Source organism: Pinus tabuliformis, chromosome 8 (assembly GCF_031772625.1).
Source record: "Pinus tabuliformis cultivar Carrire ecotype Pingquan chromosome 8, CPIR1, whole genome shotgun sequence".
NCBI classification, from domain to species: domain Eukaryota; kingdom Viridiplantae; phylum Streptophyta; class Pinopsida; order Pinales; family Pinaceae; genus Pinus; species Pinus tabuliformis.
In genome coordinates, this window is record NC_142294.1 from 1029076892 (window position 1) to 1029098719 (window position 21828).

General features: G+C 38.1%; 1 pseudogene; it reads left to right on the forward strand.

Annotated features, from left to right (window-relative positions):
* The window catches only part of LOC149238885 (uncharacterized), a 40794-nt pseudogene extending 19798 nt beyond the window's left edge, over window positions 1–20996 (forward strand).
* Window positions 20997–21828: the final 832 nt, after the last annotated feature.

Sequence of the window (21828 nt, forward strand, 5' to 3'; positions counted from 1 at the left end):
GTCCACTTCAAGTTATTGCTGACATTTTTCCACTGGATCCTTGAATTTGACCATAAAAATCATCAATAATCTGCATTAAACACATATTAAATCACTTGGCATCATAACTAACTCAACTCACTCTATAAGCATAAATATAATCAGAAAATCATACAATAAGCTAAGAGAATGGTTCATTTGACTAGGTTAGGAGGTAAAATGAGCTCATTAATTACTAATTTATGAGACTCATCATCACCCCCTACTGAAAGTGTTGCTCATCCTCTGAGAAACTTAGTCCATCTCCTCATCTTTTATGGCCCTGGTGGCCTCCCTAGCATCCCATGCTTCTGATGTGGTCTCCTCTTCCTTGTCATAGAATCCTGCCTTCTGGTTTACCTCTTCCCACTGTTGTTGTTCTTCTTCTTCTTTTCTGCCTTCTAGCATTCCTAGCAACAGTGGGGGACTCAATTTCAGGCCAATCCAATTGACCTTCAACCTCTGCATTGAGCACTTGTATATTGGCACTCTCCTTAATGCCTCCTTCATCCTCATTGGAGAATGATACTCCCTAATCTACAGACTATGTTGTAAGGTGTTCCATCTCCTCATACAAGCATGCACACAGTCATCCCCAAGTAATCTTTCCATATCCTCAAAATGTGCAATGGCTTGTGCCTGCTCACTGATATATCTAGGGGCAATCTGAGGATTATGTGCAAGCAGGTTATGTGTGCTAATGAGTGCCATGGGGTCTAATGGCTCAGCTCTGATCATTAAGGGCTCATTCTGTTCCTTTATCATCAACCTTCTTATTTATGTTGCCCTTAACTCTTCATGGTTCATCCATGAGGCGATGGCCATTAGTTGCGCATCCCCTAGCCTAGCATTTGGGTCCCACACATTCATGTTTGTGAGGACCATGTTATGCAGATAGAGTTATGCCATCTTTGCCTTATCTTCTGATGTTCTTTGGTCACACAGGTCCATAAACTCCCTGTAATCCTGGAAAGGCATTGTGCCTCTTTGGGCCAAAGTCTTGATCTGAAATTGCATCCATTGGTCCTTGAGATACAGACCATAGGATTTTTCTGGTGTTCTACATTGCAATGCCTCCATGGACCAGCTGGCCATGCATGCCAGTTGGGTCTCTTTCTCTTGCAATTGCCTTCTTAGCAATTCATTTTCGGTTTGAAGGTGATTTCTTGTGATTTCTTCCCTATGTCTGACAGCGCTTAACACTTTGCCCATTTCTCTGAGTTTTTTCTCCATATGGCCAACATCCTCAACTCCTTTGGATTTGGCTATTTGCATCCACCTATGGGTCCTTATTCTTTCTTTCTCTAATTCAAAGAATAATGGAATTGCAAATTTTTGTGGAATTATTCTTCCCCTCTCAAGAAGATTGTATTAAGAGCCAAGACTAGGCTGGGGGTTAGGTTCTTGTGCCTCTGTTGCTTCCTCCTTTCCCTGTGGCTGTCCTTCTACCCTTTTTTCAAGTTTCTGGGTTTCCTGTAGTTTTGACAGGGTCTCCTGTAGAACAGTCTGTGCCTCCTGTAGAACTGTTTTTTAGTCCTGTAGTTCTACTTTCTCTTTCCATGTGGGAGACCTAGGAGTCCCCCTTTCATAAGTGATAGGTGCTTTGGAAGGAGATTCTTTTCCTTGGGTAGAGGGTGAATTTTCAATAATAATTCACACTTTAGAAGAAGGATGGGGTTTCCCTGTTTTGATCCTTGTGCTCTTCCTAGCCCTGAAATACATTGAGGTCTGTCTCTTCCTATTTTGTTTTGGTTTAATTGGTGCGCCGAGGGAAGTGAGAGTAGTTTCTACCTCTCTTTCTAGGGTCTCAAGAGACACTTCTGTCTTTTCTACCCCTTTTTCTCCTCCTTCTGCCTCTTTCTCTGTCTCTGTTTGCTCCGTTTCTTCAGCTTTCTCCTCCTATCTTTTGGTTTCTTCCTTCTTCCCTTATTGTTCCTCTAAATCACCAGTTCTTCTCCTTCTCGCCCTTTCTTCTCTTCCTCCTCACTTCCAGTAGGGCTAATATCATAGGTCAGGGCTTTTATGTCATCTTCAGCAGTCATGTTTCGGAAAATTTCCCATGCTATGGGGATTGTAAATGTATGGAGGGCTTCTTCCACTAAAATTTTGCTTAACCCATGGTGAGCAAGCTATTCTGGATTTCCTGCTTTTACTTTAGTACTGGAGTCAATGAGAGACTGCAAGAGGAAGTAAGGGATGCTGAGCTTTTGAGGGGCTAGAGTGTCCATGCCATACCTTCATTCATGCATGATTCTAAAGTGGTAACCATAGATAATGTTGTACCTCTCCTCACAGAAAATATACTTGATTATTTGATAGCTAACCTCATCCCAAGGGTATGGTATGCTATCCCTTCTTATGCCATTCTTATCTTCTACAAGAGTTTCATTGTTTTGAAAGAAGTTTTTCTTGGCATCCTAGCCAATTGGTGTTTCATCCTTACTCCAAGGCAACCCAAGAGGAAGGGTAGTGACTCTACTGATAAATTCAGGGGTTATCTCCATGGAAAGGCCTGTAGAGATGACAGTGGAATGTGTTATGGAGTGAGGGACCAAAGAGTGGGCAAATTCCTGAGCAATTTCCTCATCAAACCCTCAGAATTTCTCAAAAAACTTCATCCAATTGGCTCTTGTGAATATGTCCACTACTTGGGGGTATGCATGGAGCCTGGAGGAGTTGGTGGGCTCCTTCCTCATAAAACCTTTTGTCATTTTGTTTATGCTTCCTTGGGAAACCAACTATTGAAATGGAGAGAACAATTTTTTTGAAGAAAAACAAAGAGAGAGAGACTGTGTTTTTTTAAAGAAATAAGCAGCAATTCTTTTTATGAATTTCCTCCACCCAAAAGTTCTATTTTCTCCTCAAAATTAAACCATTGCTTGCATATTTTGATGTTCAATGGAGGTATGCCAATAACCTACCTCTTCAGCCCAAGAATTGTGCTAAAAACCATGTTTTCCCTCTCCAAAACAGCTTACTGGCCCTCTAGTAGAACACTGCCAACCCTCCTGTAGGATTCTTGTAGGTTCTCCTGTAGAACCTGTAAGTGCTCCTGTAGAACGCCGAGAGCAAGATATGGGAGAGATTAGTGGAGAATGATGGGTATGAGGCTTGTGGGGGCACGAGAAGGTAGCAGGAGTGGATTTTCGAGGAGAGAATGAAGGAGAAAGGTGGTGAGAGTGCTTCAGCGAGGAGTACTTATGGCTTTTTATGGATATTTCCAGTGATGGAGGGTGAGCTAGCCAAGTGTACGTTGGCCCCATTTGGAACGTTGATCCCCACCTGCCTTGTCATCATTTCCCTTTCCTCGTAAGCATCTGTCATGATTGCATCGGAGTTCCCACCGCCTCCACTACCTATCCTTGACATCTCTCTTGAGTTTGACTAAGCGCATGTGTGGTGACATCTTAGGATGAGTGAAGTCAACCAGATGAAGGTGGCCAAGTTAACTGACCACCTCAACCTCAACCAACCTCAACCATTTCGTTGTTGTTGCATGCCCTCTAATTATACAGATGCAAATAGAGGCGGGTTAGTTACTTACCTGAGATACGAATGCATTTGTTGTGAGTTGACATGGCTTTTCCCTCTGCTGCATACCTTTATTTCCTTTGATGCATGCTTCTCTAGTTGCTGATATGTGGTTGTGCTTGGCTGGATTTGATCTTCAGGTGTCTACTTCAACCTTCATATTTGTACCCTCATGCTGCTGATGTTAGATTTTAGTGGGATTAGCTGCTACAGGAATTCCTACAGGAGCTCCTGTAGTTGCTTCTCCCTTTGAAGTTTTAGCTTTTTCTATGCTTGGAGCTATGAGGATGATGCCAAAAATGTAGATTGATATGGAGAAGTAATGGGTAGGCTTCAGGTGAGGTGAATGGTGTTGTTCCCTTTCTTATTTTTTTCTTTTTTTCTTTTTCTAAAAACTGTTTTTTCTTGGGCAGGAAGAAGAATGATACATGGGATGTGATGTAGGTCTACAAATGAGGGAAGAGAGGTTTGAATACTATAGGAGGATTTATAAATATTTTATGAAGCTTCCATGTTCCTCAAACTGCCTTTAAAATCCATTTTTGGTTCTCTGTAATTTCTATAGGAGCCTCTTGTAGAAAACACAATTTTTGAAAAAGAAGCACAGTGAGGTGGAAAGAATGCCAAGAATGATGGGGAAAGGTGAGGGAAGGTAGGATAGGTGCTGGTATTGGTATCAAAGCTCCCTTGGCACCTTCTACTACTTCCTGTAGTCCTCATACAAACAGGGTGCCTCAAGGAGGTTTTCACCCTAGTTGCGTGCCCTGGGTGCCTCCAAGGGAGGTTTTCACCTAGGCATCAAATTTTCTTCCTTCTCTTTTTTTCTTGACATCACTAGGCCACCTCAAAAGAGGTTTTCAACCCAATGATGGGACTCAAGCGCCTCATGGAGGTTTTCAATTGAGTCATTATTATTTTTTTCTTTTTTTTTCTTTTTCTTTTTCTTCAGTGAGTGGGTGAAGTGGAGGCTAAGACATGCTCCACTACCATCACTGACTTATTCAATCCTTCAATGAACTCTCACTTGGAGAGGGGTTTCCTGTCTATTTTTAACCAATTTCCATTGGCAAGCATGGGGATGGCTTCATCATCAATGGTTCTGATCAGAACTGAACCATTGTCATTGCACTTCTCCACAGTGTAGGGTCCCAACCATCTTTTCCTCAACTTGACCTTGAAATATTTGTATCTTGAATCATAAAGTAGTGTCCAATATCCCTCTTGAAATTACTTCTCTTTGATGTTTTTGTCATGCCATATCTTTCTTTGAAGCTGAACTACCTCTGTGTGGAGAAGGGCCTGCATTCTGTGTTCATCCAATCCTTTGAGCTGGAGTAATCTTCTTTATGTGCATGGCTAAGGTCTAGGTCTCGCTAAGTTGCCATCCTCAGGGTGTTGAATTCAAATTTTATTGAAAACAAAGCCTTCTTCCCATAGACCAACTCATAGGGTGTGAACCCTATGGTGGTTTTCCATGTTGTGTTGTAGGTCCAAATGGCCTCAACTAATCTGTCTGCCCAATATTTTCTGCTGCTGCTCACTACCTTTGTCAGGATCCCTTCCAATGCTCTGTTAGTGACCTCCACCTGCCCATTGGCTTATGGATGGTAAGGGGTGGAAGTCCTGTGCTTGATTCTATGATGTGTGAGCAGGTCTTCAATCAGATTAGAAGTAAACTGACTGCCTTGATCTGTAACCAACTTCTTGGATACCCGGACTTGCAAAATATGTTCTCCCTCAAAAATTCAGCTACTTTTTCCTTTGTTGCTACTTAGATTGCTTTTGTCTCTGCCCACTTGGTCCGGTAATCGGTGCACACAATGATGTATTGCTTATGTTTTGAAGGAGGGTTGATAGGCCCCACAAAGTCCACGCCCCACTTCTCAAATGGCTCAAAGGTCACTTGAGGCTGCATGGACATTTCATCCTCTGGAGTAGGTTTCCCCATCCTTTGACACCGATCACACTGGCTGGTATATCTCCTCACATCCTGATGAAGAGTGGGCCAATAGATGCTTGCTTTTAGTATCTTGAAGGCAGTTCTTTTTGCTGCAAAATTACCTCCACAAGGCCCATCATGACAAGTCAGGAGGATGTCAAAAACTTCCTCCTCCTTGACAAATCTCCTCAAGATCTGATCTGGGCCCAGTTTGAATAGATTTCCCTCAATCCAGGTGAAAGGGGTGCTTTTCCTTACTATCTTTCTCTTCTCTTTTGATGATAAATGTGGTGGGAACTGTGCTGAAACCAAGTAGTTTGCTATATCAGCAAACCATGGAGAGAGTACTGAGATAGAAAACAGGTGTTCATCTGGCATTTGATCATCCACCATTCCTTCTTCACCTGCAGGAAAATTTACTCTAGACAAAAAGTCAGCAACAACATTTTCTTTACCAGGCTTATCAACAATGGTCAAATCAAACTGCTGCAGTAAAAGCAACCATCTAATAATGCGAGCATTCACATCCAGTTTGTTCATTAAATATCTAATTGCAACATGATCAGTGTGAACAAAGGTTTGATAGCCTGTGATATAATGTCTGAATTTGTTTAAAGAATGCACGACAGCTAGGAGCTCCTTCTTGGTTACCGTATAGTTCAACTCCGCCTTTGACAAGTTTTCGCTTGTAAAGTATATGGCATAAGGTAACTTTCATCAATTTGTCCCAAGTTTGCTCCTATGCTTTGTTTGAGGCATCTGTGTGAATGTGGAAAGGTAGGGCCCAGTTTGGGCCTCTCAAAATTGGGGCAGTCACAAGTTTGGTTTTCAAGATATCTGGGGCTTCTTGACAGCTTTTCGACCATACAAATTCGACATCTTTACCTAAAAGACCAAACAACGGAGAGGCTAGCTTGCTGAAATCTTTAATGAATCTTTAGTAATACCCAGGAATCTTCGGTAATGAATCTTTACCTCTAAGCCTAGGAAACTTCTAACATCTCTCACCTTTTGAGGAGGTGGGACCCATTGGATGATAGTAGTTTTGTTGGGGTCCACCTGCAATCCTTGTTGAGATATTGCATGACCTAGCACGGTCCCTTCAGTCATTAGAAATTTACATTTTTCTAGACTGAGGGACAAGTTCATCTCAATACACTTGTCTAGAAATTTTCCTAGGTTAGATAAAGCTTCCTGAAAGTCAGAGCCATAAGGAGTAAAGCTATCCATATATATCTCTACTGCATCATGAACTAATTCAGAAAATATACTCAGTACTGCTCTTTGGAAAGTGGCTGGAGCGTTACACAACCCAAAAGGAAGGACCTGGTATGCAAAGGTACCCTAAGGACAAGTGAAAGTGGTCTTATCTTGGTCTTCCGGGCTGATTTGAATCTGATTGTACCCGCAAATCCCATCTAGGAAAGAGAAAAACTTTTTCCCTTCCAGACCATCTAACACTTGATCTATGAAAGGTAAAGGGAAATGGTCCCTTTTAGTGGCTTTGTTCAATTCCTGATACTCAACACAGATTCTCCACTTACCATTTTTCTTTGGCACTAGCACCAAAGGAGAGACCCATTCACTATTAGAGATAGGATAGATGAACCCTACATCAAGCAACTTTTACAGTTCTTCCTTAACAATATCTTTAAATGTTGGGCTCATCCTCCTTTGAGGCTACCTGACTAGCTTGCAACCTTCCTTGATGTATATATGATGAGTACAAATTGAAGGGTGCACTCCCTTCATATCCTTATAACTCCAGGCGAAGGCATCTAAGTGCTTTCTCAGCAGGCTACCCAGTTCCTTCTCTTAGAAAGTGGATAGGGATGGATTGATTTTCAAGGTTCTTTATGGACCGAACTCTATATTCTTAACACGGAGAGAAGTGGATTCAGCTGCACAGAGCTTAGTTGAGGAGTTGTTTTGGGTTTCTCTTATTATGTCCTCTAAAGGCGATACACTGGGAGGTGGATTTTGATTCATATTTTCAATCATATCATCCTCATATTGTTGTTTTCCTCCCATGGCGATTTATAATGCACAAAGCGATGCAGAATAAACTTCATCCTCATCTTCCTCCTCCAACTAGAGAGGTAGATCACGTTCTAACAAAGTTTGTGCAGGAGGATATAGGATTAACTATTTGGACATATGCCCATTCTTTATGGTCATGTTCCCAGCTCGACAGCTGATGTAGGCATCGGTGGTAGCCAACTAGGGTCTTCCCAGAATGAGAGGATACCCAGTGAGCTTTGCCTTGGGCTGGAGAACTAAGAAATCAACAGGGTACTCCCAAGAATCAATGGAGACCACCACATGTTCCACAATCCCCTCATGGGTCACAGTGGAGCAGTCTACTAACTGTAGCATGGTTGTGGTTTTCTTCAAGGATCCCTGGAGGTTGAGTTTGAGCACTGTGTCCTTTGTCATCACATTAATGGCAGCTCCCAGATCAATCAAAGTGTGTGGGATCATGGTGCCATTGATGTGGACATCAACTACTGGGCTTCCAGGGTCTAGATATTTTGGACAGATTACCTGCCCCAACATCAGGTCGAACAGTTGCCCTATGACATTGATGTTTGGGACATCTCTCTTGCGCCTTCCTAGATGCCTAAATCACTTCTCTTTGATCAACCTGTTGTAGATAGGCACATCTTTTATGGCTTGGAGAAGTGGTATATTCACACATAAATGTTTTAATTCCCCTAGAAGTTCAGTTTATTTTGGGGTAGGCTGGACTGTCACAGATAGTCTTTCAGGAAAGGGTGGAATTGATTTAGGTTCACTTTCCTCTTTATCTTCCTCAACCTCCCTAGGTGGAGGTTGGCAATCTGGGAGAAATTTCCCAGGTCAAAAGTTAATTTCCTGAATTTCCACAGCATAAGTTGGGCATGATGGTTCCCCACAATACAGTTGCTGAGCCTGTCTGTTTTTCGAGTTCAGGTTTGGCTAGGAAGGCATTTGGGGTTACTTTGGTGGATCAGGAGGTAACGACTGCAGTTGGGTAGGTTGTGGAGGCACAAGAGTGGGAAGAGAGTTGCATTGGGTCCTCCACCCCTGATGAGGTGCATTCCATTGAGGTGGTCGCTGAGCATAGGATTGTGATGAATGGTTGATTGGTTAGGCATGATATTTAGATGAGAAGGACCAAGGAGGAGGCGTGGACCAGGAAGGATGAGCAGGGGGACCCCAAGAAGGTATGGAAGTGACTGTGTTGGGGTTGTAGTATGCCTGGGATGTCCCTTGCATCCAGTGCTGGTATGGTCTAGGTCCATGTGACCTTTTTTGGTTTATGTAATAGAGTTGTTCAGTCACTCCCTCAGCCCCTTGATATACAAATTTAAACCCAGGTAAGGAAGGACACTTATTTGTGGAATGATTCTCCTCACAAACTAAACATACCTCTATAGAGTTCAATGGGAATTCGTTTCTAGGATGCCTCCTGGTGCATCTATGGCAAAAGATGGCCAAAGCCTTCTCTGTTTCCTCTTTTTTCCTTTTGATATGAAAAGTATCCATTTGCATGGCAAGAGTCTTCAGAATCTCACTCTTGAAGTCTTCCAGCATGGTTCCAATTTCCCCCTTAACGGATGAGTTAGAGGAAGAGGTACTGGCTATGGGTTAACCCCCCTACCTTTCTTTCTGGCTACTCTAGAATGGTTTCTAAAAATATTCTTTATGTCTTCAAAGGATAGTTGATAGATGTCTCCCCCAACTAGTAGATGGAGGGTGTCTAGAATATCTTCCCGAATTCCTCTGAGCAGGACCATCTTCAGAGACTCAAGGTCAAGTGTGCACCCAGACCTTTTGTAACTGAGTTGGAACCTCTCCTCATTTACTTCCAGGGACTCATCACTTCCTATAGTCATTCGAAGAATTTCTTCTTTAGTATCTTTTGACCTACAATAGTCTCGATACTTGTTGTTAAAGGCTTGCTGCATCTGAGCCCAAGTTGTGATACTATTTCCAGGTAATCCCATGAACTAGCACAATGCTGCATCCTTGAGAGTAGAAGGGAACAGTTTCAACTTTTGCTCATCTTCTGCATAGTCATAGGTTCGACAAATAGCAGCAAACTCAAAGAAGAAGGTGTTAGGATCTTTTGTAGTCAAACCATGGAAATGAGGTAGGGCAGAAGGGCTTATATTCTTCATTTTGGTGTCCCCATTGGTCTCCTGAATGGGAAAGGTACCCTCTATTCTTTCTCCATTCCCCCTAGCATTTCTGTGTTCAACCATTGGCTCCAAAGGAATGTTTTCTTCTTCTTCTTCCTCTATAGGTTCTTCAAATATGTTGGGTTGTTCACCTAAGGGTTCTTCTTGATCGCAGCCACCGAAGAAGAGAGAAGGTTGGCTGTGTGAAGCAGTGGGGGCGTTGGGAAAAAATTTACCTGAATTATCTATATTCCTATGAGGCATGAAAGGAAATATTTTTGGTTGGTTTCTGTGTCTTTTTCCCCACACTGATAGTACTTGCAAATATGAAATTGATTGAACAAACAAATTGCAACTAACTCAAAAGAACTTGCTGAAATGAAATTTCAGAACTGAAGAGGAAAGCAAAAGAAATGCAGAACTAAAAGCAAGGGAATGACTAATCTAATTTTTCTGAAAAGGAAATTACAGAATTGAATAGGAAAGCAAGGAAATGCAGAACTGAAAGCAAGGAAATGACTACTATATTTTTGCTGAAATAAACTATTAGCAAAATGTTGTAATGGAAAATAGAAGAAGGAAGTAATCACAGAATACTCTTACGCTTCCCCGACAATGACACCAAAAAGTGGTGAGCACTAGTATTGCAACAATAATGTTGCAACTCCTGGGTTGCCTACTTTACTCTTATCAACCCGATAGTTCGTAACAAACTTGGAAGTGACGGTGTTGTATGCACAACTACTAGTTCTTACTGTAGGTTGTCACTTGGTCAGCCGGGGCAAGATCACTAGGAGCTCAAACCAACTTCTATGGATTCCAGAAGAAGCTCTATATGTGATGAAAGGAAAAAGAGAGATTACTCTACTGATGCTATTCTACTTGTAGAAAGGAAGGCTGAAATGTAAAGCAAACCAAGGAAATCCTAGTTAACCTCTAATCCTACTTTTGAAGAAAGCACTATGAAAATCGTGAAAAGAATGCCATTACATACTTAAGGAAGTAAACAACATCTAACTAAGCTATTTTTGGAAGCAAATGAGTAAAAAGCATCTTTCTGGATTTTTATGTGAATTTGTCATGCATGCAACTATTTGTTTGTGAATGTGGCAGTGAATAGGTGGCGATGGAGGGAAGTTTAGGGATGTGAAATGATGTAGGATGGTGTGGATGGGTCCTAGGAGGTCTCAAGTGGCCTTCTGGATTCTTTTCCCACACTCGGCCTTCAAAAGAAATCTTATAGGAAAATCTATAGGAGGACACAAGAAATCTACAGGAGGAAAAACAACGTTCTACAGGGAGCCTACAGGAGGAGGCCGAGAGCAGTTTTCACTGTTTTGAAGGTGCAAGAGCGGGTGGAAAAGGTATATGAAGGTTGGGATGAAGTTTTAGGGCACCTAGGGTCTACCAAGAATCATTAGGAGAGAGAAAGATGATTGGATTTGCTCAAGGAGAGAGGGGAAAGTCTATGGAAAATGCAGAAAACTAAGGAAGAATTGAGGGGAGACTTGGGTGACCTGTAGGGCATGGATCAGATGGAGGGTGGAATGGTTGATAGGCTGGCCTGTAGCTGGAGGATATCTGCTACATAAACAACTGACAACCAACCAATGAGATTAAGCAAGCAAGGAAATAATTGCATCTAGAAAAACATAGTTTTTACATCCAAATAAACTATGATCTATGAAAGGAAATGTTGATAACCATTGCATGAAAGAATAGCATGAAAGAAGACTACTGCAATTAAGTAAATGAGCATGATGAAGAAGTTCTGAAGCAAAGCAAACTAGATTATGAACCAACTAGAAAGTTAAAAACACTAGAAGTCCTATGAAGGAGGGAAATCTATGTTTTTAGGGCAACAAGAGGGTCATTGCCTCAACTCATTGTCCCACGGGGAGGAAGAGAGGCCAAGGCACTACTGCTAGCCTTTTGAATCTTTTCTCTATCACTGCTTAACCTGCTATAGAAGGCACAAATGGAAGTGAACTATTGAATCATCAAAATCAACCTATTCCAAACCATAAAAGAAATACATCTAACTGCAACCTAATCTACAAACTGAAATAAAAAATACAATTACAAGTAAAGAGGAGCTTGGCTGCTTGGATTGGGCCCTAACCCAAGAGCTTCATCCCTCTGAGGTAACTTAGTGCTAACTCAAAAAGGATTCCATCTTTATTCTCAAAACATTAACAAGATTACATGAACTGTCAAGATAATAAGCTCGAAGGTGAGCAGAGTTTACATAATCAAAATTGCAGCAAAAATCCAAAAAAAATCCAACCCTAGTGAGGCCCTAGGCCTCTATACTTATACAAATTAAGCTACCAACAACTTCCTTAGAATCATGGATGCTTGGCTCCCAAAACTCGAGATAAACAACAGTTATCCTCCACTTTGCTCGGCTGTCTACTAATGCATGACTTAGTTGCTTGTACTCCGAGCTGAATGAAGGGAAATTCGAAGTGAGGAGTAATAAATGAGGGGGATTCCCTCCTATAATTCCTCTCCTTTTTCCACTTCAAGTTATTAATGCCATTTTTCCACTGGATCCTTGACTTTGACCACAAAAATCATCAATAATTTGCATTAAACACATATTAGACCACATGGCATCATAACTAACTCAACTCACTCTATAAGCATAAATATAATTAGAAAGTCATACAATAAGCTAAGAGAATGGTTGATTTGACTAGGTTAGGAGGTAAAATGAGCCCATAAAATTACCCATTTATGAGGCTCATCACTTGGACCACCACATAGGCGATACAAAGGAAACCTTTGGCATGTAAGTGCAATATGGTGCCAATTTTAAGTTTAGGAACACTAGGGATGGTTCTAATGGGCCAAGATATTGTCTAATGTCAAAATTCATAATATTAGGTGATAATATTTTCCTTTGTGGTTCATGGGCTATCCATAGGATCCCATGCCATCATATAATCCTTGCATAGGGTATCATTTTTCTGGAACATATATATGGTTTCCATCTTAATATTTGTACCACAAGGACTGTCCTCATCATCCACGACAAGGTGCATGGTCTAAATTCAATATCTAAGGCCATATCATTTTCTTATGGCGGGCTTAAATACTGTGAATGATAATCAAATCACCATAGAGGGTCGACAGATGAATATTTACCTTATATGAGAGAATGATCACCATTCCAAGGAGGGGTGCACTTACGATGGATCTCAAGTCTTATTTCTTAACATAAAGACTAAGAAAAGTCTCCGCACATAACCTTTTCCTTTAGAACTCGTGGTCCATGTGTGGGGCCCTAAACCATCACATTAAATATCCATAGGGAATATTTGGCCCTTGAGTGGGCTATGGTGATAATATTTATCGTTGTGTAAGTTTTAAACCTTTTATAGTTATATAATGCATACACATATTTTTAATAAGGATAATGTTAAAACAATGGAAATCACATATTACATATTCCTCGAAAACCCAAATTAGGAAAACTACCAAACTGTTTAGAGTTGCACCTCTAATTTTTTATCATCAATCAACTTTATTGTTTATAGTACAATACATATGACCTTGTATCATCCAAAATCCCTAATCCAACAACCCATATAATATTGCAACCTTAATTCCTTAACTGGAACTAAAAAACCATGGGTTGAACCACAATGCACCATAAAATTGCCAAAATTGAAAGTTGTTTACTAAAAACTACCAAAAAATGCACTAAAAACTGCCCAATTTTTTTTTATCGGTGATTTCCATCCCTCCAAGACACCCGCCCGCCCCCCAACTCCACATAGTGCATACAAATCACACATGGGATTACTTGTACAAAGAATATAATATATACCCAATAGTTTATCAAGGATGGTTCTGATGCACAATCCATGGTTTAATGTAGAAAGTGTATGGTCTTAGACCATAACACTTGTCTATAAGGCTCATGAGGCATTCATAGGATCCTAGACCACCGTGTAGTCTCTAAAAGAAAAATGTTTTCCATGTAACCAATATATTGCATTGATTATGATGTTTTAAATACTAAATATGTTTTTTACAAGCCAATCCATGGTTGAGACTCAAAAGAAAGATTCCATGCCATCATATTTTCCATTGGTCATATGTAAGGCTACAAACCATCACGTGGACCCTACATAGGGAATCCTTAGCCTGCAAGTGGGATATGATATCCATTTTGGTATATACAAAACCAAGGACAGATCTTGAAGCCTAATCCATGGTTCTAAGTCAAATATATGGTATTAAACCAACCAATTGCCTCTAGGTTTCATAATACATGTGCAATACTCTAAACGACCAAACATGCCATAAATAACAAATATTTAGCATATGAGTAAGATATGGTATCCATTTCAATAATTTCCACACCATGGACGGTTCTTAAAGCCCACTTCCTGTTATAGGGACAAAACTTAGGATCTAAGGATACACTACCTACCACTAGGGATTATGGGCCATGCATGATGCCTTAAATATCCAAAAAGACCCAACTTAGGGCATATTTATCTTATGAGTAAGATAAGATAACTATATTCAAGACTGGAGCACTAGATATAGTTGTTAGGGCCTCTTCCATTTTCTAGAACCAAAAGCTATAATCTCAGGCAATAATAATTTCCTTTATGCCTCATCATCCATGTATGGGATCCCAAGGCAACACACATGCCTTAAATAGCGAATATTTTACTTTAGAGTGTGATATGGTGGTAATTTATAGGTTTGGAATAGTAAGGATAGGTCTTAAGTTCTACTATATTTTTCAAGAGTGATAGCCAAGGTCTTATGCTATAAGACTTTCCTAGGGGGCTCATTAATGATGCATGGGGCCCTAAGCCATCACAAGTGAGATGTTTATGTGTGTCACATATATGCATGGATTTTTTGTGTTTCTTATGTTTATGGGTAATAAGATCTGTTTTTTTATATGTATGAGTTAGTATCATGCATGGAACCCCATGGGTCATGTGTAGGATTGTAATTCGTCACACATTACCTAGATAGGGAACCTTTGGTCACATGTGTATATTGTCATCATTTCAAGATATAACACCATGAATGGTTATTTAGAAGTAGGCCATGGTTTATGGTTTATACCTAGTATCTAAGTCCAAGCATTACCACTACGCTCATGGTTCATGTGTAGTGTGCCAAACAACCACATAGGTTGTACATAAGGAATCTTGAGCCTACAAGTGAAATATGCTCACGATTTGAGGGAATAACGCACCAAAATAGTTCTTGATGCCCATGCTATGATCCAGATCCCATTATATAATGTATTCATTGATAGTAATTTCGTTTTGGGGTCAAGCCTCTTCAGCTAGGTGTGGGCCCCTCAGGCATTACACATGTTGTAATAGGGAATATTAGACATGAGTTCAATATGGTCACTTCAAGTTTTAGCACCATAAATATCGTTCTTAGAGGTAAGGGTATGATCTAGGGACCAAATACATTGAAACTATGCATGCCCTAAATAAGGAATCTTTGGACTATGATTTCAACATGGTGGTGATTTTAAGGTTTGGCATATTAGGGATAGTTCTAATGGCTTAAGGCATGGTAGAGGACCAATATATAAGGTATTAGGCCATATCATTTATCTTTTGGGACCATGTGCTATGATGGGGAAACAAGACAACACGTAAGCCTTCCATAGGAAATCTTTGGATAATGAGAAATAAACAGTGTCCATTTTGAGGTTTGGCATAACAAGGGAGTATGTTGGGGTATGTGATCCATTTTTAATGATATAAATGGTGAAAAATTCCACTTGAACCATTTCTTGGCAATGATCCAATTTCTAATATTGATATAAAAGTTTTAAAAATGTCATAAGTGTTATGGATAAAGATCCAATTGTAGTACCACTACCTTTTAACCATAGTAGTTCATATTTTTCCTTGCAAATTTGCCATGGTTGTTTTTCATGTGACGAATCAACAACCTCATCTAATTAACTCCATCAATAACATTATGGTCAACAAAGTATGTTTAGGGCATATAGGCTAGGTGTGGGACCTTGGTCTAGCATATAGGTCCTACATAGATAATATTTTATCACATGAGCAAGAATTTGTGAACATTTTTAGGTTTGGCACGCTATGATTATTCTCAAGGAACAAGCCACTATCTAGGGTCATAATGCTAGAATTTTATGCCATGAAAAAATCCTTTAGGATATGTTCATTCATGAAGGATTGGACCATCATATAAGCCCCACTTTAGCCTTGAAGTGGGACACGATGGACATAGTGAATAGTGGAATACATGCCCATTATCCTCAACACCTAAGCTAAGATAAATATACATTAGAGAGATGATAAATCATAACCATGGATGGAAACATGGGATACCAAATGATTTGCATTGAAATACATGTTCCCATTGCACATTAATGCCAAGAAGATAATGGAATTTGGGGTTTTCAAGGAGCTAGTGTGAAGTTGGGATGGGTTTGAAATGCCACTTATTGTTACCAATAGTAATTGTAACACTACAATAGAATTATGGTGAAAACCCACTTTAAGGTCATTGTCATAGTTTGGACATAATTTCTCATTTTTTAGGGTGAGTAGTGGAATATCTAAAGGGGTACACGAAACTTGACAAAGGAAATGAACTTGTCAAGGGAAATGGTCACAAATCGAAGACCAATAATAAAACATTCATCATGGACCAAGGAGATAAACCACACATGTGGAGATAACTAAGCCTCCTTTATCTCATTCAACTCATATCATTAGCCCCAAGTCATTCATAGGGTTTCTAATTACTACATATTTTTAATAACACATGACATGTATGGCCACATGTGCTATACTATGCACTCTAATGATAGTTGATATCCTAAGTGAGTGTTAATGTGTAGGCTTGTTTAAAGGACTAAAATATCTAGTAGTTTCATATTGTTTGTCCGTGGAAATAATGTTGTGTGGAAACTATGATGAAACTATGGTGTTTGTCAAGTTTGTTTAATTTTTGGCCTTGAACCATTTGTTGAGTAATAGACCCTCATCCTATTACCATATCCACTCAGTAGCACATGAGAGGTAACTAAGGCAACAACAATGCATGTAAATTCTTTTATACTTTTGGTGTAGCTCATTTGTGAATAATTGACATTTATTTTTGCTAGGCTCATAAAACAATGATAACCTTTAGGTCCCTTTCTCTTCGCTACATAATCTATTTGTGTGTTGAATTCAAGGTATTTTTCATGTTCATCCAAGCTTTGGCATCAACTCATCGATAGAGTGGTTGACATTCCACATTTTATCAAATTTTCCTACTAACAAAAGAGATGTACAACAAGACCTGTGCCAAATTATGCCATTTAAATCTCATTAGCTCCGCATGTTAGTATTGAATTTTAGCCTTATTTATATGAATTCAACGTGGATTAGTTGATACATCATTGTCCATGGGGTTTTAAAAATTTGCAAATTATGGTGGTAGTTGAGTTTTCTATTGAGACTATCTAAAATTTGACCTCTAGTTGTTTGTAGGGCAATCGACTTTCATATTTCTACCATATCCGATCAATAATACATGAGAGGTGATAGAAGCAATAATTATGTGTATGGTTCTTTTCTACTTTTGGATCAATGCCACCCATTTAAGGGTTAATGTTCATTTTCCATGTTCATAAAGAAGTGACAACATTTATGTCCCTTTCTCTCCCATGGTTTAATCTACTTATGTAAGTAAATTGTGATGGTATATGTTGTAACATTTTCTTGCTATATATCTTTTAAAGAAACTATATATATATATATATATATATATATATATATATATATATATATATATATATATATATATATATACACACACACACACACACACATACACATACACATACACACACACACACACATATCTATCTATCTATCTATCTATATATATATATATATATATATATATATATATATATATATATATATATATATATATATATATATATAGATATATATATATTTATATTTTGTAAATAAAAGATGTACACGAATATTTATAAGCGAAATATAAACTTTGTTTATTATTAAATTTCATTTAATTTTAATAAATAAAGCACCTTGGTATTGAACGCACTCTTTTCCATGGTCGATATTTTCCTCATGTTGATCAATGACTCTCATTTATTTGCACATCCCCCCCTTCTTACTCAGAGTTTAATAGAGGGGGGTGGGGGAGGCGCAAAAGGGGTTTCTCAAAACTGCCTTTGCAACGTGGCGCTTCGTTATTAATTTCGCACCCCCCTCAAATTTTACCACTTACTATCTACTCCCCCCATGCAAAATCATTCTGATTTGCATTAAAATAGCTTTCTGCCAAATTTTTAAAGCCTCACACTTTTCTAAATGTCGGCTAGCTATAATTTTCGCCAATACTATCCATTCCATTGACCATTATGAAATAATCTCATTGTGTTTTAAATGAATATAACATTTAATTGATTCCGCTTCAAATAATTTTTTATACACTCACTCCTGCCACATTTTTCTTCAACATTATATAAGACATTTCTCTACATTTCTCTATCCATTTGTTATTTGCATTGAATTGCATCCAATTGAAAATTATCATTTGTAGAAGTGTTACGATGCACCATTCTAAGGGTAATTTAGCTCCTTTTCCATCTTTTTACATTCCAAAATTAGCTCAAAAAAAGGATAGGAACCCCAAACTCAGTTTGAAACCATGCCCTCCTCTATGACAACTAAACTTGATGAGTTTCATATAGTTGATTGGGAGGATAAGATAGTAGAGAGAAAATGCTAAATTGATCTTTATGAGCTTCAAAATTGGGCCTTTTAGAGGTTTCAAGATAACAATGACGAATTCTCCCTTTGGGAATCATTTTATCCCCAATTTATCTTCCCTTAGACCCATCACTTCCTAGAATTCGTTGTATGGTGTGCTAAAAGACTTTTTCCTAGTGAAAAAGCCATAATTACCCAAAATGGAGAACCCTTGCTTAATATAACTTCTTATTCCATGCTAAAAGCTTTGCATATTACTATTATTTGTTCTCTACCCCCATTCTCTAGTGAGGTGCTCTTGGAAATTTATCAGAAATTGACCTTTGAAGAGAGAGCCTCTGTTTTTTAATCATTTATACCTAAAGGAATTGGAATTCCCACTCATAATATGCCTTATCCATCATCTATGTTCCCAGAGATATCAAGAAATATTATATCTATATTATGTTTCCTATTAGGGTATCAAAATGATGAGGTAGTTGATGAAGTTAGTCTAGGTTTTCTGTCAACTTTCTCAACATGGAAGAAGCTAGAAATATTGTTTAACATTAGCTAGTTTCTCTCTGAATAAATTCACGATCAATTTCTAAAATTTGGAGTTGAGAAAACATTCAAATATCATTTTGTACTGGTTTTTTATATATATTATTATTCAGACATGTTTCAAATACAATTGCAGACACGAGATTTACAAGGAAATCAGTGATCAATGGTAGATTGGACCTCATTAGTTAGAATAAACTATAAGTTTCCTTTTACTGATTTTGTAGACAATTTACTTCATGTATGTTACTATTTGCTAATTAGTGATAGCATGCCTATAATCTCACCAAAAATCAAGAGAGTTATGAAACCCAGTGAACAAAGTTAGGTGTTTGGTACTTGTATAAATATGCTACTGAGATTAGATTATATGGATGTGAGATCCCACCCTATCAATTACGAGTCTTTCTTCCCATGTTTTTTTTTCTCTTGAGTTTATTAGATAGAGTCTTAATGTAGATCAAGTGCATTTTTTACCAAGAAGGAAACAAACTTTGTTTAAACTAAAGGCACAAATAGGGTCTTTTGTGGTAAATTTTAGATCAATAGATAAAGAGGTGGAGCAATTGTTAGCACAAATGAAATTTAGATTGGGAATCAGTTGGCCATATGACCCAATATGGAGAATTTCAGCCATCAAGGTTCAAAAGACATCTACACCCTATTTCCATGTGTCTAAACCAGAAATAAAAAAGTTTGACAACAAGTAAACTTGGGAAGAAAATACATTACAAGAGCTGATAGAGGAGCAATCAATAGAAAAATCAGTGGAAACTTTGGTATTAATAACACTTCAGTTGAAGGAAAAGGAACTTAAGAGGATAGTTCAAAGTGTATCAGGGTCAGAAGCAGATTAGTTTAGAGTGTATCAAAGTCAGAAAACAAGGTATGTGGAGGAAATAATGTTATATTGTGGTCTTTTCAGGTGAGATTTTGTTCAAACTACAAGAAATAGAGATAATAGAAGAACATTCATCTCCTTCTTCTTCTAACCAAAACATATTTTTTGAGTTCTTGGAAATGAAGAAAAAAAATGAGTCTTTGAAAGCAATAACTTATACTCAGTTTTGGAAGCAAACTTCTTCCACAAAAAAGGTTGCTTTCAACCCTAGATGTTGAAAAGGGCCAATTTAAATTAGCATTTCTTGAACCTAATATCCCTAGAGCTAAAGTTAATGAATACTACAAAACCTTTGTGCTTTCTTTTAATACTAAACAGATTCATCCTATAGATCAGATCAATTTGCACAAACAAACTGGTGAGATGATCTATTCCACTCTCACTAGTTCTGCCATCAGTGTGTCTAAATTACATAATTTTTAAACAATACTCTTTCAAAGCTCAAAATGGAGAAGATGTCCTCTCTTGCAAAGGGAATTAATATTAAATCGTCTGATGATATTGTGATTAAATTGGGTTTGGACCCTCAAAATGTTGATGCAGCCCAAGAAATTATCAAAAAGAAGAATGATGACATCCAAGCTCTTCAAAAGAGGTTGAAGTTGCCCACAACAGAGCATCCATAGGCACAAGAGGTAGGAGAGCTTAAAAAGGAGAAAGAGACTTTGTTATCTATTATAATTGAACAAAACATGCAAATACAAAAAATGGAAGCAGAGATGGAAAAGTTATTAAAGAAAAGGAAACAAGTTGGCAGTATAGTAATTTCAACATTGGAGACATGTTCAACAGGAAATGATGCCACAGAAAAATTAACAGAAGCATTATTTTCTCTCACCATAAAGAATGAAGAGATTGATAAACTGAATAGAGCAATGGAGAGAGCATAACAAAATAAGCTCAATTCAGATAATGCATTAGTGGCCGAGATGCAGAAAAGTTCTAAGTTGCAAAAACAACTTGAGCAGTATTTGAGTGGATCTAACAATGTTCAATGTTTGATACAGGCAAAAGAACAAATTTGGATGGAAATCATGTCATCTATATCTGATTTTTGGTCTTCTATTGAAATTATTATGGAACAGGAAGAGTTGCTGGAAAGAGAAAAAGAATTTATTGATGAAATATAAATTAAAGTGGGAAGCAAACCTAGCCTAACAACTCAAATTATCACATCTTTGAACACAAAAGACAAGGGAAGAAATGACAAAGTTAGGTATTGATGACAAAATTGACTCGGTGATTCAAACTAGGAAAGTTCTAATAAAGAAAACTCTTATGTTGAAGACAAAAGATAAGTGTGAAAATTCGTAGGTACATATTAATAAATTTTACAAATTTTTTTTTTCTTTTTTTTTGCCTGCCCTCTTTCAAGAATTCGCAAGGCTAAATGATAACAGAGGACGAGTATCAAATATCATTGAACATGGTAGTGATGGATAAGTCAAAGTTTGTTGGAGTCAAGGGAGAACTAAGTGGTCAAAATCTACTTCAAATTTTAGTTGATGATCTTTTTATTTGCTATGAGATCAAACATTTGTTCATAGTAAAACCATCTTTTGAAAAATATAATAAAGTAGATGAAGCATACAAGCAAATGATTGATCTAGATTATCCAACAGATGAAGAATAGGAACAACTAGTTAAACTGGTTGGATAAGTTCAGTTTATTTATGCATCATCTCTGCAAGGAATCAACACAGTTCGTGATTTTGAGGAGCAAAAGAAGAACAAATTCGTATTTATCAAACCCAAACACAAATATTAGGGGAAACTAAAGACATTATAGGAGCGTATTTCTATTTTTATCAAGTTGTTATTTAGATTATCCAAAATATCTTGGATAATAATTATTTTTCATTGTAAATTTGTAATAGATAGGATATTTTTTAAAGTACTCTATATATACTCTTATTTTTTAATGGAAAAGGGTTGATACCTAGACCAAATTTTGAATACAGT